The sequence below is a fragment of the Triturus cristatus genome, chromosome 1_2 (genome assembly GCF_964204655.1).
Source record: "Triturus cristatus chromosome 1_2, aTriCri1.1, whole genome shotgun sequence".
Lineage (NCBI taxonomy): Eukaryota > Metazoa > Chordata > Amphibia > Caudata > Salamandridae > Triturus > Triturus cristatus.
This window is the reverse complement of record NC_140580.1, coordinates 482589280-482604126: the sequence shown is the minus strand read 5'-3', so window position 1 is coordinate 482604126 and position 14847 is coordinate 482589280.

Genomic DNA, 14847 nt, shown 5'->3' with positions numbered 1-14847 from the left:
GTGAATAGACATGGTTTCTTCATTCAAAGAAGGTAACGCTATGGCAGTGTACCTCTACCAATCTTCACACAAAGTGAACTGTGAGCGATTCAGTGTCATGTAAGTTCCCGTAGCTTCTGCCCTGAGTCCAAAACCTCTTTCAGTAGTCCTTGGAGGTCATTCAGACCATTGTATGTTGGCACTTGTCTCACAGGTGCTAATCTTGGAAAGCTGTAACAGATTTGAGAGATGGGCCACTGGGATGATGCCTATTAATTGATGCACAGTTACCATATATTAGGCAATGATATAGCCTAACTCACACTATTGGTGTCAAAGAGCAACTACAGGAACAGTGACTTCACAGTGATTATTATATAGACCAGGTATGAATAAAGACCGCAAGTAAGTATGACCTTTAGCAGTACTCATGATTATGTTATGTAACTTCTATGTCACATACACATATGCAATCCTAGGCAACTGAGGGCCAGATGTACGACCATTCCATTTTACAGGTTGCAAAATGCGATTTTTTGCGACTCGCAATGTGCAAATTGCAATTTGCGACTCACAAAATGGAATGTACTAATGTGTCTCAGACACATTTAGGGCACATTAGGATGGCGGGCGGAGTAACAACCACGGAAAATGCCCTTTTCCGCACTCCATCGGCGGTCATTTCGACTGCCGTAATATGATGGGCATTGATAGCCCATTTTCCATCCGCTGCGGTGTTTGTGGTTCCGCCAGAAATCTCCGTCCACACCGGTAGCAGATTGAGCCAATAGCAGATGGACCGCCGCGCGGAATGCGGTGAAGACCACCGGTCATATCACGATGCCTCAAACAGTTCATCACACCGCAGCAGAGAATCCGGCCAATCGGGGATGGCGGTGGCAATACTGGGGATAGCTCCATGTGTTTGTCACCCTTTGGCCTTTCCGCAGGAAATCCGACCGCCGCCGATGGATTTTCAGCTTTTCCTCCGGTGAATCCTGGAATCCGACCGCCGCGGTAGGGTGTTTCAGGCAGGGCATCCTAATCTGACCGCCGGTTTCGCAGCGGTACCTGCAGGCGGTTAATTTCCGATACCATGGCGGTCGGGGTGGTTTTCCGACTGCTATCCTAATGACCCCCTTAGTGATTCTCAATGTGGTCACAATTGACCTGACTCATCAATATTCTTGAGGCAGGTGGCAATTTGCGACCCATTGGGAATGGGTTAGAGCACAGGGATGGTGGCCTGCTGGGGACAACAGACCACCACGTCTGTGTTTGCTTTTTAAAAAAGCAAAGTTTTTTTTTTCAAATGCAGCCCATTTTCCTTAAAGTTTTCTTTAAAAGTTTTTCCCACAGTCCACTGCCTGCTTTAAAAAAATATTTTCGCTGCCAAACACAAAAGGGAAGGGGTCCCCTGGGAATCCTGTCATGTTTGCTACTGGCTTACCACAAATTTCAAATTGGTGGTAACTAGAATTGAAATGCAGTCACAAAACAATTGTACATCCCTTTGCGACTTGCTATTAGGAAGGGAGACCCTTGGCATGACTCTTCCTAATAGAGACTCCCAAACCCAATTTTGCGAGTCAGTAATAGGTTACCGCTCTGCAAAATAGGGTTTGTACATGCTACAACCCTTTTTAGTGGTCGCAAATGGCACAATTTTTCGTTTGCTACAGCTAAAAATGGTCCTAATTCTGACCCTGAGTCCCATAAGGTGCTTCATGAAGTAACTCCAGTCATTTCTGTCTTTAGAAAGGTCAGCAACCCAAACGTTGGTGCATTCGTACTGCGGTGGAAACATCAAAAATATAGCTATGTATGTTTGCACAGTATTTTTTGTAGTGTGAACCGAGTCAAAAGGCAGCAGAGTTCAGTGCTCGGTTAAAATGCAAAAATAAAGTGATTGAAAAGTAGTTTAGTTCTGAGAACAGAAATGTGCTGTTACTTACTGTGTTCTATTGTTGTTTAAAAAAGAAAGTATTGGATTTTTCTTTACATCCATAAATTGGCAGGTTTGGGCAGTCCAGCTGGACAGGTTGCTGTTTCTGATCATGGATGCTTAGATGGAAGCCTCTTGTTCTTATCTTTTTTCTCTTCTGCACTTGTCTCCAGAGTGATGGTGTCCTGGATTTGGATTTGCTAACAGCCACTAGAAATTGTGAACTTGTCAGCCAAATAGGCATGAGATGCTGGTCATGGTTGCTTTGCTATTTGTAAATGATGCTCTTAGTTTTCAAGATGCTCTAGGTTGTCAAGGCCCAGACGATCCCTAATTCTGAAGCGAGCTTTAACTGGCTCACGGATTGACGCAATCAGTTATTCGCCCTCACTCTGAGTCCACAAGTAATACAATTTTACCGCATAAGTGTTTACCACAAATAATGTAAATACACGGGGGCAGATTTATATTGCACTTGCGCCTCATTTACGCCGCCGTTGCATCACTTTTGTGACGCAGCAGCGGTGCAAATCCTGCGCCATGGTGCGGGGTATTTACAAACGTGACGCATCGCCCAGTTGCGTCACGTTGTAAAGCCCTGCGCCACATGTAGGCGTTCCAGGGCAGGTGGGGGCGTTCCGGCTCAGGAACGCCTCCTAAAAGTGGCTGAGTGAAATCTACAAGATTTCACTCAGTCACTTTTAGGCCCATGTTGCGTCAAAACCCTGCGCCTGCTTGAAGCAGGCGTAAGGATTGACGCAGCATTTTAAAGATAGGGCCCCCCAGATCATTGCTGGAGCTGCGTCGCGCTTGCGACGCAACTCCAGCAATGCGCCACTTTTCGGCACAGATGCGTCACGCATCTGTGCCGTTTTTGCCCCATGGTGCGCCGCATTATAAATGCGGCGCATCCAGGCTGGCGCAGCTGTGGCGCATAATAACTGGCGCATCCCTGCTGATATGCAGGGATGCGCCAGTCATCATAAATCTGCCCCACGGTTTTTTATGAATGCAAAGTTAATAAATGGAATATAACCACATAGTAAAAGTGGATATGCTAACATTTCATTAAAACTGCAAGCAGCAAGTCCATGTCGAATTAAAAAAGCCTCCTCCTCCCCAAAGCAGTTGATAAATTACTGGTTCACTGTAGTCAATGAAGGAGTCAAATACCAATGCCCAAGATGGCTCTTTAAAAAACCCTACATAACAACAAGCACAAATTGTGCTGCCGCATTAGAATCCTTTCAGTATTTTGCAGCAGCCTGATCAATGATAAATATAAAAAACTATCACATGTGAGTTTAAATTATCATAAATGCACATGTATGCAGCTATGACAAAGAGACAAACACTTACGTGGACACAGAAATAGCCAAGCATAGGCCACATACTACTCCTCATAGAAGAAGTCATGCTGCTGGAGAAAGAGTACTCGACTGGAGTGCTGAAAATGGCAATATCTGCCTAGATGGAGAAAATGACTATGGATTCCCTGAATCCTTTGGGCATGTCAGGGTCTCGAATCTGGGCTATCTTCTCCACCCAAACATAACATTCCCTTGATATACAAACTCAACTAGTCAATACAGGTTGTGTGGTTGGAACTCTGTTGTAATTGTTTAGGAAACTTGTTCCATGTTACCTGCACAACATCTGCATTTCATACACCCCATGTCGGTGCTATATTATGCCACAGTAATAGCCCATGTCCATGCAGCACCCATAGACCATCCAATTAAAATAGACCATTGATTGTCTGGAGTTTCGCCTACACTGCACTCCCTTTATAAACATGTTTGACTCATTCCAACATTCATGCATAAAATACATACACATACATAATATAATAAGACATTGACTTTATCCTTCTAAAGGGAAGTCACCATGGGTGAAGCTCACCCCTTTCTACATCTTCTCTCTGAAAGCAAAAAGCAGCCCCAACAACATCGTCCCCCATCCCCCTTCTACTTTGGCACGAATTCTCTTGATCTGATCATCACCTTTCTTACTAGACTGTTTTTGGATCAAACGAATTTAAAAATGTGATAGAAAGCCCATCCATGCCTAAGGTATGCATACTCTAAGATGATACCTTGGTATGCCTGACAGGCAATGGTTACAACCGAAGCTGTCAGGAACAAAAACTGTAACCATGCGTAAGAAGCAGAAAAGGACGCCATACCAGAAGTCAAGGAATAATAAGGCCAGGAATACTGGGAAAGCATGATATGTCACATACTTGTATAGTGAACAGTGCACTTCCGGTACTCACACTTCCTACTTGCAGCTCGTCTGGTATCCCCAGGTCCAAACCAAATACGGGGGGGGGGGTTCCCTTCCATCCCAGTCACAAGCGGTCAGAGATTTAGTTGGTTTGATTATAGCCCAAGACAAACTGGGCAAAACGAATGGAATGCACAACTGCATTGAAGTCAATGCAGCTGGAAATCAATTAAGGACAAACAAGCTGTTTCTTGCCTACTTAAAAAATGGCAAAAAAAAATTCCCACTCATTCTTGCAATAGGATATTTTAACCATAGCACCAATACTAGTCTACCATGTACATTTCAGTGACGCTTGGAAACCTAGTAACAATCGACATGCCCCTTTTGACGAGACAAGACAGCCATTCTCCATAAAAAAAGCAAGACTTGGAAAAAAAATCACATACAAAAACGGGAATGCCTAAAATGCAAAGCGGCGAACTGTAACAGATGTACACAAAAATTACTATGTTTCTCACGTACACTTCATCTATTGTTGGTTTTCAAATGACAGATGCATTTTGTTTGATGACAGTATTCAAGTTGAAAAAGAATTTCAGTGGCCAAGTAAAATGACAGTGGATTTTGAAAAACAGAATGAGATTATTGTGCTGTTCATGGCTGCTTAGTTATTTATTTGTATAATTACTTTATTTCCATTTCAATAGGTCCAGCTATTTAACAATGTACAGTACAATAACGAATATTTTTTCTGGAGTGTCTTTGATTTACACGAATAGCAGTGCGCCTTCTAATGAGGCTTATGCAGAAAAACATCTGTGGAAACACTGTAGGTTTGGAAATGCATTAATGTATTATCTTGTCTAATGTCAGACCATATACAACAATGAATGATGTGGTGGCTACAAATGGCACTGAGTAGTCCTTACCTACGGGATTGTTCTCTTTACATGGCATGCAAATAGAAAATTAAACATGTTAAATGACTGACACATTGTATGAGGTTCATCAAAGCGTCTCATATTATTACTCACACTTTTTGCCACAGTCAACTGTGCACTACCTTGACAGATGTGCATGAGTTAAAAAATTCAAAGAGTAGACCTAATAAACTAAACATTTGCCCAATTTTGTGGAATTCCACCAAACATTACTAAAGGTATAGCCAAATCAATAAACACTTTTTCAACAGTCAAGATCTCATTCAATGTATAATAACTTCAGTGCTTGTCCAACAGACTTCTCAAATGCTAAAACCACCGAGTAAATTTACACCAAGACAAGCAAACAAACGGCACTACTCGCTGTACAGTGTGCCGTGTGTTTTAATTAAGATATTTTTACTGTTGATGAGAGTATAATTTCCTATTGTAGCTGAAATGGAAATTACATCTGTTTTAACACTCTAACCTTTTTCACTCCACTGATCTGTATATAATTTAGCATTCCTAACCTTAGAGAGTCTTGCCCGGGGTGTTCGTATGTTCGTGTGAATTTGTCAAATGATGCTAAAAGTATTAGCAATCCAAACATGTATTTTCAAAGTAATGTATAACAAACACTTTTAAGTGACTGTATGCTTAGTACTCAAAATATAATATAAATACGTTCACTTAGGGGCTAATTATGATGGCGGGCAGCCATCAGTCTGCCCGCCATCATAGCGGTGCTGGGACCGCCTAACAGACATGCGGCAGTCCCACCAATCCAATTAGGATGCACTAGCCAGTATGGCAGGCACATCCTGGCCTTTTAACATTGCGGACGGTGCTGCTGGCTGCAGCACCGTCCGTAATGCCAAAATGCCATGATGTGTATTTCCATGCACAGCGTGGCAGGCACCATGCGGTGCCTGCCACCTTCTGCATGGGAATGTAGGGGGGTACCATGGGTACCCCTCCACTGCGCCTACGCCCTCCCCCCACACAGAGGGGGCCCACAACGGGCCTCCAAACCCAATCCCCACCAGCCTTTGCATGGCGGTAGCGTCGGCATGGAAAGGCATCTCCCAGGACACATCATAATATGGCGGACCGTGCCTGCTAGGCACCGCCACCATATTAGTGGCGCTTTTCCATCCACCAGGCAATCGGTGCGATTGCCACTGGTGGAAAAGCGGCAGACGGACTTTGCGTCCGCCTCGATACCCACCGCCATCCTAATTTGGCAGTGGGTAAAATGCTCAGTGATGGCGGAAGGACCGCCACCGCCGGCATGATGATGGCGGTCCTTCTGCCATCAAAATGAGCCCCTTAGATTTAAAAAAATACTTTGAAGTACACTGAAAAACACAGTTAAATTGAGGTAATGTATATGATTGCACATAAATATTATAACAGAAAAAAATTAGCTCTAAAATACGCTGAAAATAGCACAGTTTAAGTTAAATTACAGTTAAAACAATTACTATGAATTATGTTTAAAAACATAGAAAATATTGTTATAGTGAAGTTATGGTCACAAATTAAAAGGTAAAAAGCACTGAGAAATGCACTGCTCATCCTCTCATACATGTCATCTGTGATGATATTATATACCATTAATGGTGACATCACTGATGACATGAGCCATGAAACTGCTGTACGTTTGTTTTTTGTTTGGTATTAACATTTTCCTTAATATATATCAAGTATTTTTTGTAAGAAGTGTTTTTATTATTACATATTACATAAGTTTATATAGTTATATTTTATGCAGGTAAACCATACATGCATGATGAAAAAGCTTTACAAAAAAATTTTTAAAGGAGATATTGATGCCTGTCCTAATTAAAGATAATCAGGTAGCATTAATTCAAGTACCACTACAGTTTAACAAGACCTTTCTTGGATAATCAAAATGCAATGGCAAACAAAGATGTAGCCATCAAAACAATCTTGATAGTTTCATGATGGAACTGCAAGGCCAATGAATACCAACAAGTTTCAAAACATTTTGATAAATAAGGTTATAGTATTCTTTAAAAAAATTATAAAGGTGTTAAATCAGGGTTCTGTAGAGAAATTTGTATTAGCTAGGTGCATCCCTCATTAGCATTGATATTCTATATTTTAATGTTTTTAGAGATGCACTTGCTATTTCTATGGTTGATATTTAGTAGTGCAATTGCAATAATGATAGGAAATTCGAAGGAAGAAAATGTTTATTGGCACTCGTAGATGCAGGTCTTCACTTGTTAAAGTTAGAACATTTGAGGATATGAAAGAGAAACTACAACCCGTGTAACATGACAGCTCACACTACAACACATTCATGGAATTCTCAGCTCAAACATAGATAATTGAAATAATATGCAATTATCTATTGTTAGAAATGAAACAAAAAGGCTGGATAGGTGCAAGATATTTATGATTTTATTGTAGTCTTCCCCGTTTTCTTGCACCAGACAACTCTTTGACCCTATGGGTAGCTGGGATCTGCTGAAGAGATAACCCACCCACATTTGTTGTATCCGAGAAGTAAAATATTTTTTCCCTAAATGTTGGCATATTTGGCATTCATTAGAAAAGTATATTTTCCTACTTCCAGTCAGAAAAATAAAAGACTCAACTTCACAGCACAAAGGTAAATAATTATGAAAAAATCAATTGAAACATTGGATTTGGATGATCTCCTTTCTTTGTCCTTTTATAGTTTGTCACAACTTTGGAGCCAATTACAATGTTGGTCGGAAAGGCTCCGAATGGCATTTGGTTCGTCCGAATCTTATTCGGAACACGTCTTTCCGACCGATTCGGAAAGCCTTCTGTCCTACTGATTATGATAGTTGCAAACCATTCAGAGCCAGATGTACGACCCTTTTTCGTGGCCGCAAGTGGGAGTTCCTCCTGTTTGTGGCAGCAAAAAAGGGTAATAGCATGTACAAATGCTATTTTGCGAGTCAGTGACTCGCAAAATAGCATTTGCGACAGTCGCTATTAGGAATGGGCATCACTTCCTAATAGCGAGTCAACATGCTATGTACTAATGTTTTGCGACTGCATTTGCGGCTGCAAAACACTAGCAGTTTACCACCTACTTCGAGTAGGTGGTAAACCAATTACAAAGGTGTAGGGGTCCCCAAGGGACCCCTTCACCTTTGTGAGTATGTGAGAAAATATTTTTTAAGAGCAGCCAGTGGTCCCAGGGACCACTGCTTGACCTTAAAAAAATTAAACTGAAAAGATTCATTTTTCTTTTTTAAATGCATCCCATTTCCCTTTAAGGAAAATGGGCTGCATTATAAAAAACTGCTTTATTAAAAAAGCTGTCACAGACATGGTGGTCTGCTGACCCCAGCAGTCCACCATCCCTGTGAGTGCCAGCCATTCCTAATGGGGTCGCAAATTGCGACTGCCTCATTAATAATAATGAGGCATGCAATTTGCGACCCCATTACAAATCGCAAACAGTGTCTGAGACAATGTTGTGTTTTCCAAATAGTGAGTCGCAAATTGCGAGTTGCAATGCGAAGCAATTTGCAACTCTCTAATAGGCAGGTCGTAATCTGGCCCTCAGTCTTTCCGATTCGGTCCTGAACGCCATTCGGAGTAACCGAGTCATTCCAAGCTGACTCGTACGGATTTAGAGAGCGCGTTTCTGACTGACGTATTAGTATACCGGATTCGGACAGCCTTTCCAAATCATTTGTTCTGACACGGATTGACTGTCGGAATACAACGTTGGGGGCCTGTAGTTGGCCCTTCACTCAAGGCCCTTCGAATGGGGCCCGTGGGGGTACCCATGGGACCCTTCTTTCCAAACATGCACAGTGTGGCAGGCACCACAGGGTGCAAGGTTTTCCCCAACCACCCCTTTTTTCAATGGGAGCCTGTGTTCTCGTTCGGAACACAGGATCCCATTGAAGTCAATGCGAGTCTGACTGAACGATGTTCGGAAGCATCATAATCTGTCGGTCGGACTCGCAGAACCCAATTCGGTCTGAAACGATTCCAAAACCGATTCGGTCTGAAGAGTTTCTGACCGACATTGTAATTGGCCCCTTAGTAGTAGTAATCTTCCCGCACCTTTGGATGTCAACTGAATTGACTAAAAGGCCAATTGGTGAGTGAGTGTCTGTTTGAGTGGGTATATGGGTAATTGAGTGGGTGGATTTCTGTGTGAGTGGCAGTATAGTTGGGTGAGTGGGCAAGTGAGTGCTTGTATGGATGTGTGAATGGGTATATAAGTGGTTGTGTGGGTGAGTGAATGGGAGTCTGAGTGGCTGTATGGGTGAGTGAGTAGCTATGTTAGTAGTTGCATGGGTAAGTGGCTCACAGACCCACTCACAAACCCATAGAACCTCTCATACATCCACTCACACACCCACACAGCCACTCACATACTCATTCACATACCCATACAACATCTAACACAAATAATCACTCATCCATTGAGGCACTAACACACCCACTCACTCACCCATTCAGCTGCTCACACAGCCACTTATTTACCCATACAGCAACTAACATAGCTACTTACTCACCTATAGAGCCATTCAGACATCCATTCACGCACCCACACACCCACATATATACCCATTTATACGTCCATACAAGCATTCACACACCCACTCACTCACCTATATAGACACTCACACAGACATGTACTTTGCAATATCAACACATCCATTCACTTACTTTTACACCCACTTACACACCCAATCACTCACCCATAGAGCCATTCACATAGCCACTCAGTCATCCTTAAGGCACTCACACACCCACTCACCACCCATAGAGCCTCTCACACACCCACTCACCCACCACTATAGCCACTCAGACAGCCACTCACTCACCCATACAGCCACCAACACACCCACTGTCTCACCCATACAGCTAGTCATACAACCACTCACTCACCCATACAGCCACTCACCAAGACACTCACTCACCCATAGATCATTAACATACCCACTCACTCAACCATTCAATCACTCACAGCCACTCACCCACCCATACAGATAGTCACACACCCACTTATTCACCTATACAGGTTATTCACACACACATACAGCCACTGAGACAGCCACTCACACAGAGATTCACACAGCCACACAGATGACATATGATACAAATAGTATTACTCCGTAGTACAGAAACAGTAGTAATTTAACTAATGCAGTAGCTTAGTATATATCCTTAAGTCTCAAAAATATTTTAGAAACGCTCACTGGATGATATCATCAGTGATGTCATCAGTAATGTGTTTTGAGATGTAATCAGTGATGTCACTGTCCATGTCATGAGCTATGTAATATGTGAGGTCATAAACAGGACAATGCAGGGCATATGTTATAGTTAACTTTGGTAACTACCCAGTTGGGGCTATGGGACTTCCAAGATCACTTAAACCCTTTCAGATTCGGTTTTTATTATGGAGTAAAAGTTAAATACAAACTTATAGCTTTGGATGCTAAAGGTGAATTCACCTCAAGACGAACAATATTAATACTGGGGATCATTTATTTCGGAAATTTTCTATGCATGTGGGATTTCGTCACATGGCATTTTGCTTCCACTTGCCATAAAGAATTGAATTTGCCTTGAAGAAGTTCCTGTGTGGAACGAAACGCGTTGGCTGAGTCTTTTAAAGAAAATAAAAGGGAATACTAAAGATACCTATTTGGATTTGGACTTCTTTTGACTGGTGCACCTTCCTCTTTTGTTCTCCTCTTCTTCATCTGACCCTCAGTGGAGTTGTCCTACGGCGCACTCCGGAAGAATTGTGCACAGGAATTGAATATTAACCATGCGACTTTGGGATTTTAAGTGCTAAACTAGTAGTCAGTCGTAGTCTTTTCTTTGCACAGTAACACTTTAAAAGAGGACTAAATGTCTCAGAATTGAAAGAAGGAAACATGTGGTGTATGTGTAGATAATGCATGAACCTGTGAAATGTGACAGCTCTGTATTATTTACCCTTTAGAGTAGATATTGGTGAATTTTAGAACAGTGTTGTATGTTGCTAGTTGGTAACATATGCCCTTTATACTAATGGTGAGTTACAGTATGAAAATGCTAGGCATGATTAAAAATGCAATGTTTAAACATGCCTACAACTGCAGACTCTATGTGTGCATTCTCCCTGTCAGGTTTACTTGCCATGTAAAAGCTATTTGTCAAGTATTTGATCTATGTTTAAGCACACGTAACACGGCTGTCAGATACACTGTAGGTATGTCATAAAACACAGTGTTGTGTGCTTAAAAGATTGAGAGATGTCATTCGAGTTTTAGTAATTTAGTCATGTACTTGCAGACCTCTATGCACTCTATAGAGGATACCATCCATTATGCAACTGACATACATGTTTCCAAATCGCATGATCGCTCTCTCTTTCCAGTCAAAGTGTAGCAGAAGGACTTATACATTCACTCACATACTGACATACTGCTTATGAATGCACGAGTATCAAAAGCAGCTGCTCTTACACCTTCAGACTCCTGTGTTCCCTAACATAGGCACTGAGGTATTTGTCAGGCCACTTACATACACATTTAGAGAGCCATTAAGGTACTAATATAGACAGCCATATACTGGCACATTTACTTAAACTTCTCATGGCACTCATAAAAGTAGACTCCTACAATCACTCAGATATGTAGGCAAGTCTGACACAACATCATGAGCAATCCAACATCATGATCGATCAAAAATAGGTCAAGCCTACTCATCACTGCCAATTTCATTTAGAATGTACAAGCTGTTTGACAAGGCCATCCACATTTTAGTACACTTCACTATCTTCTGAGATATGCTGTAGGTATACCATAAAGAACACTGTTTTATGCTTAAAAGATTGAGAAGTGTCCTCTTGAGTTTAAGGAACTTACTCATGCACTTTCAGACGCGTATGGCAAGCACTACAGAAAGGATATATTTGATAATACAACTGTCATACATGTGTCCAAACCACATAGCCTGTCTACCACCCAGTCACAGATTGACTGAGATACTTCTACATTCACTCACATACTAGGAATGTATTTATATATGCAGGAGTTTAAAAGGCATTTGCACACATAGCTACATACTCATCCCTTCTCTAACGCAGGCAGAGAGGTATTTGTTAAGCCACCTACATACTCATTAAGAAAACCAGTGAGGTACTAAAACAGATAGCCACATATGAGCACATTTAATTAGTCATGTCATGGCACTGCTGTAGCTGAAATGTTACACTCACTTAGATATGTAGACAAATAGTGACAGAACCTCATCATCCATCCAGACAAATAGTCCTTTAAACATGGGTCGGGCCTACTGTGCAGACCCTGTCCCTGCACTCTCACTGCCAGCTTCACTTAGCATGTAAAAGCTGTTTGGCAAGTCTTCTATCCACGTTTTAGTAGACATAACTCTACTGTAAGACATGCTGTAGGTATGCCATAAAGTATGCTGCTTTGTGTTTGAAAGATTGAGAAGTGTCCTTTTGAGTTTTAGGAACTTACTCCTGCACTTGCACACCCCTTTGGCAAACACTGCATAGAGGATACCATCCATAATGTGACTGACATATGTATTTCCAAAGCATAGAGCCTCTCCCTCTTCCCATTTACAGAGTGACAGTCGGATTTATACGTTCACTCACATACTGAGAAACTGCTTATGTATGTACTAATACCAAAGGCAGTTACACAGTCACCTACATACCCCTCTATTCGGTAACAGAGGTGCTAAGGTGTTTCTAGGCCACTTACATACACTTTTGTAGAGCCATTAAAGTACTAAAACAGAGAGTCACATACTGGCACATTTACTTAAACACCTCATGGTACTCCTATAGCTGGATGGGATTCAGGATAGTATTCACACAAAACATCGAAATTAAAATATGGTCGTACCAAAATATCTTGTCAAAGATATTGTGATATGGAAATATCATCTGCAAGAATATCGTTGTCAAGAATAACGTTTTTAAGGTAAGTAATATCGATTTTTAAAATATTGAAGACATTAATATAATTTACAAAAATATAGTTGTTTATAATATTGTTTTTTTAATTATTGGTATTTATTTCAATATATACTTTCAACGTATATGTTGTCAATTTTGTGTATAAATATTGTTTATGTCTTGTAATATGGTTGTTACATTTTTAGTAGTTATATATTTAATTTAATTGATTTTGTGGTTTTTATTAAAGTAGCGGTTGTTGGTTTATAGGTGTACAAGGTGATAAGTAATTTGATTACAATAAATAAATAATTTGTTTTTAATTAATGTTATTTATTTAACTGATATTTGATTATGTTAATTGTGTAAATATATATTTTTAAACATAGATGTGGGTCCTGGGGTTTATAGGGGTACAGGGTGCGAAGTAAACTACTTCTAACTAATTAATAATTAGTTGTTAAATATTACCTATTTAATTGATTATTAATAATGTTAATTGTGTAATTATTATTTTTTATTTTAACTTTAGATGCGGGTTGTGGGGTTGATAACGGAACAGGGTGGGAAGTGAATTAATTATATATTGGCATAGGATTTTCAGGGTATGACTTCGTTATTTCAATTGTCTTTCCTACAACAATGGTTTTTTAACCCCTTCAGCGCTGCGGGAATTCCCCCGCGGTGCTGAAGGGTTCGAGCGCGGGCGGGGCCATGACGGAACGGTTCCGTCATGAGCACAGCACAACCGATGCTCATGACGGAACCGTTCCATCATGGGCATGGAAGGGGTTAATTGCCTTTGCTTAAACGTTATGAGGTCAATAATGATGTTGTTTGGAAAGGATCTGAACGGCATCCAATTCAACAGAATCCAATTCGGAACCTGCCTTTCTGACTCACTCAGACACTTTTCCAAAGGACCGATTACGATGGCTGGAAAGCGTTCGGACTGTCCGACTCTTTTCCGAAGTGGAGTCGGAGACGAATCGTAGCGGTCTATGGACCGCATTTCCAGCTGAGCAATTAGGATGTCAGATTTAGACAGCCTTTCTGAATCGGTTTTTGTGACATGAATTGGCTGTCGGAATCTGAGTTTGGGGACCCATAGCAGACCCCCCTTAACTGGGGCCCTCTGAATCGGGCCCGTGGGGATACCCATGGGTCTTTCCTTTCCATGCATGCACAGTGTGGCAGGCGCCATGGGGTACCCGCCAAAGGGTGCAAGGTTTTCCCTGACCACCCCTTTTGTCAATGGTAGCCTGTGTTCTCGTTCGGAACCCAGGCTCCCATTGAAGTCAATGCGAGTCAAACCAAATGATGTCCGAAAGCATCATAATCGTTTGGTCGGACTCTCAGAACCCGATTCGGTCGGAAATTAATTCAAAAACGATTAGGTCGGAAGAGTTTCCGGATGACATCGTAATCGGCCACCATTAATTGCTGTATTTAATCTTTCCTCGTTGATGTTTTGTGAATTGTAAATATTTTGTTTGTGAAACTTTCATGGTTCTCTGAACCGAAATAAAGTTTTTTTTTACTTGACTTGACATTAATTATAAGTAATTATTATTTAGATTTTTATTTATAATAATAATTTGGTTGATAATTAATTATGTTTATTGTGCAATTACATTTTGTTTGCTTAAATATTAGGTGTGGGTTGTGTGTTTTGTAGGGGTATAGGGTGCGGAGTAAATTGATTTTAATTAGGTAATAGTTAATTTTTCAATCCATAGTAATTATTAAATTAATCATTAATTATGTTAATCAGGTAATTACTTTTTGTTAAGTTACATTTTAGGAGATTTTTGTGT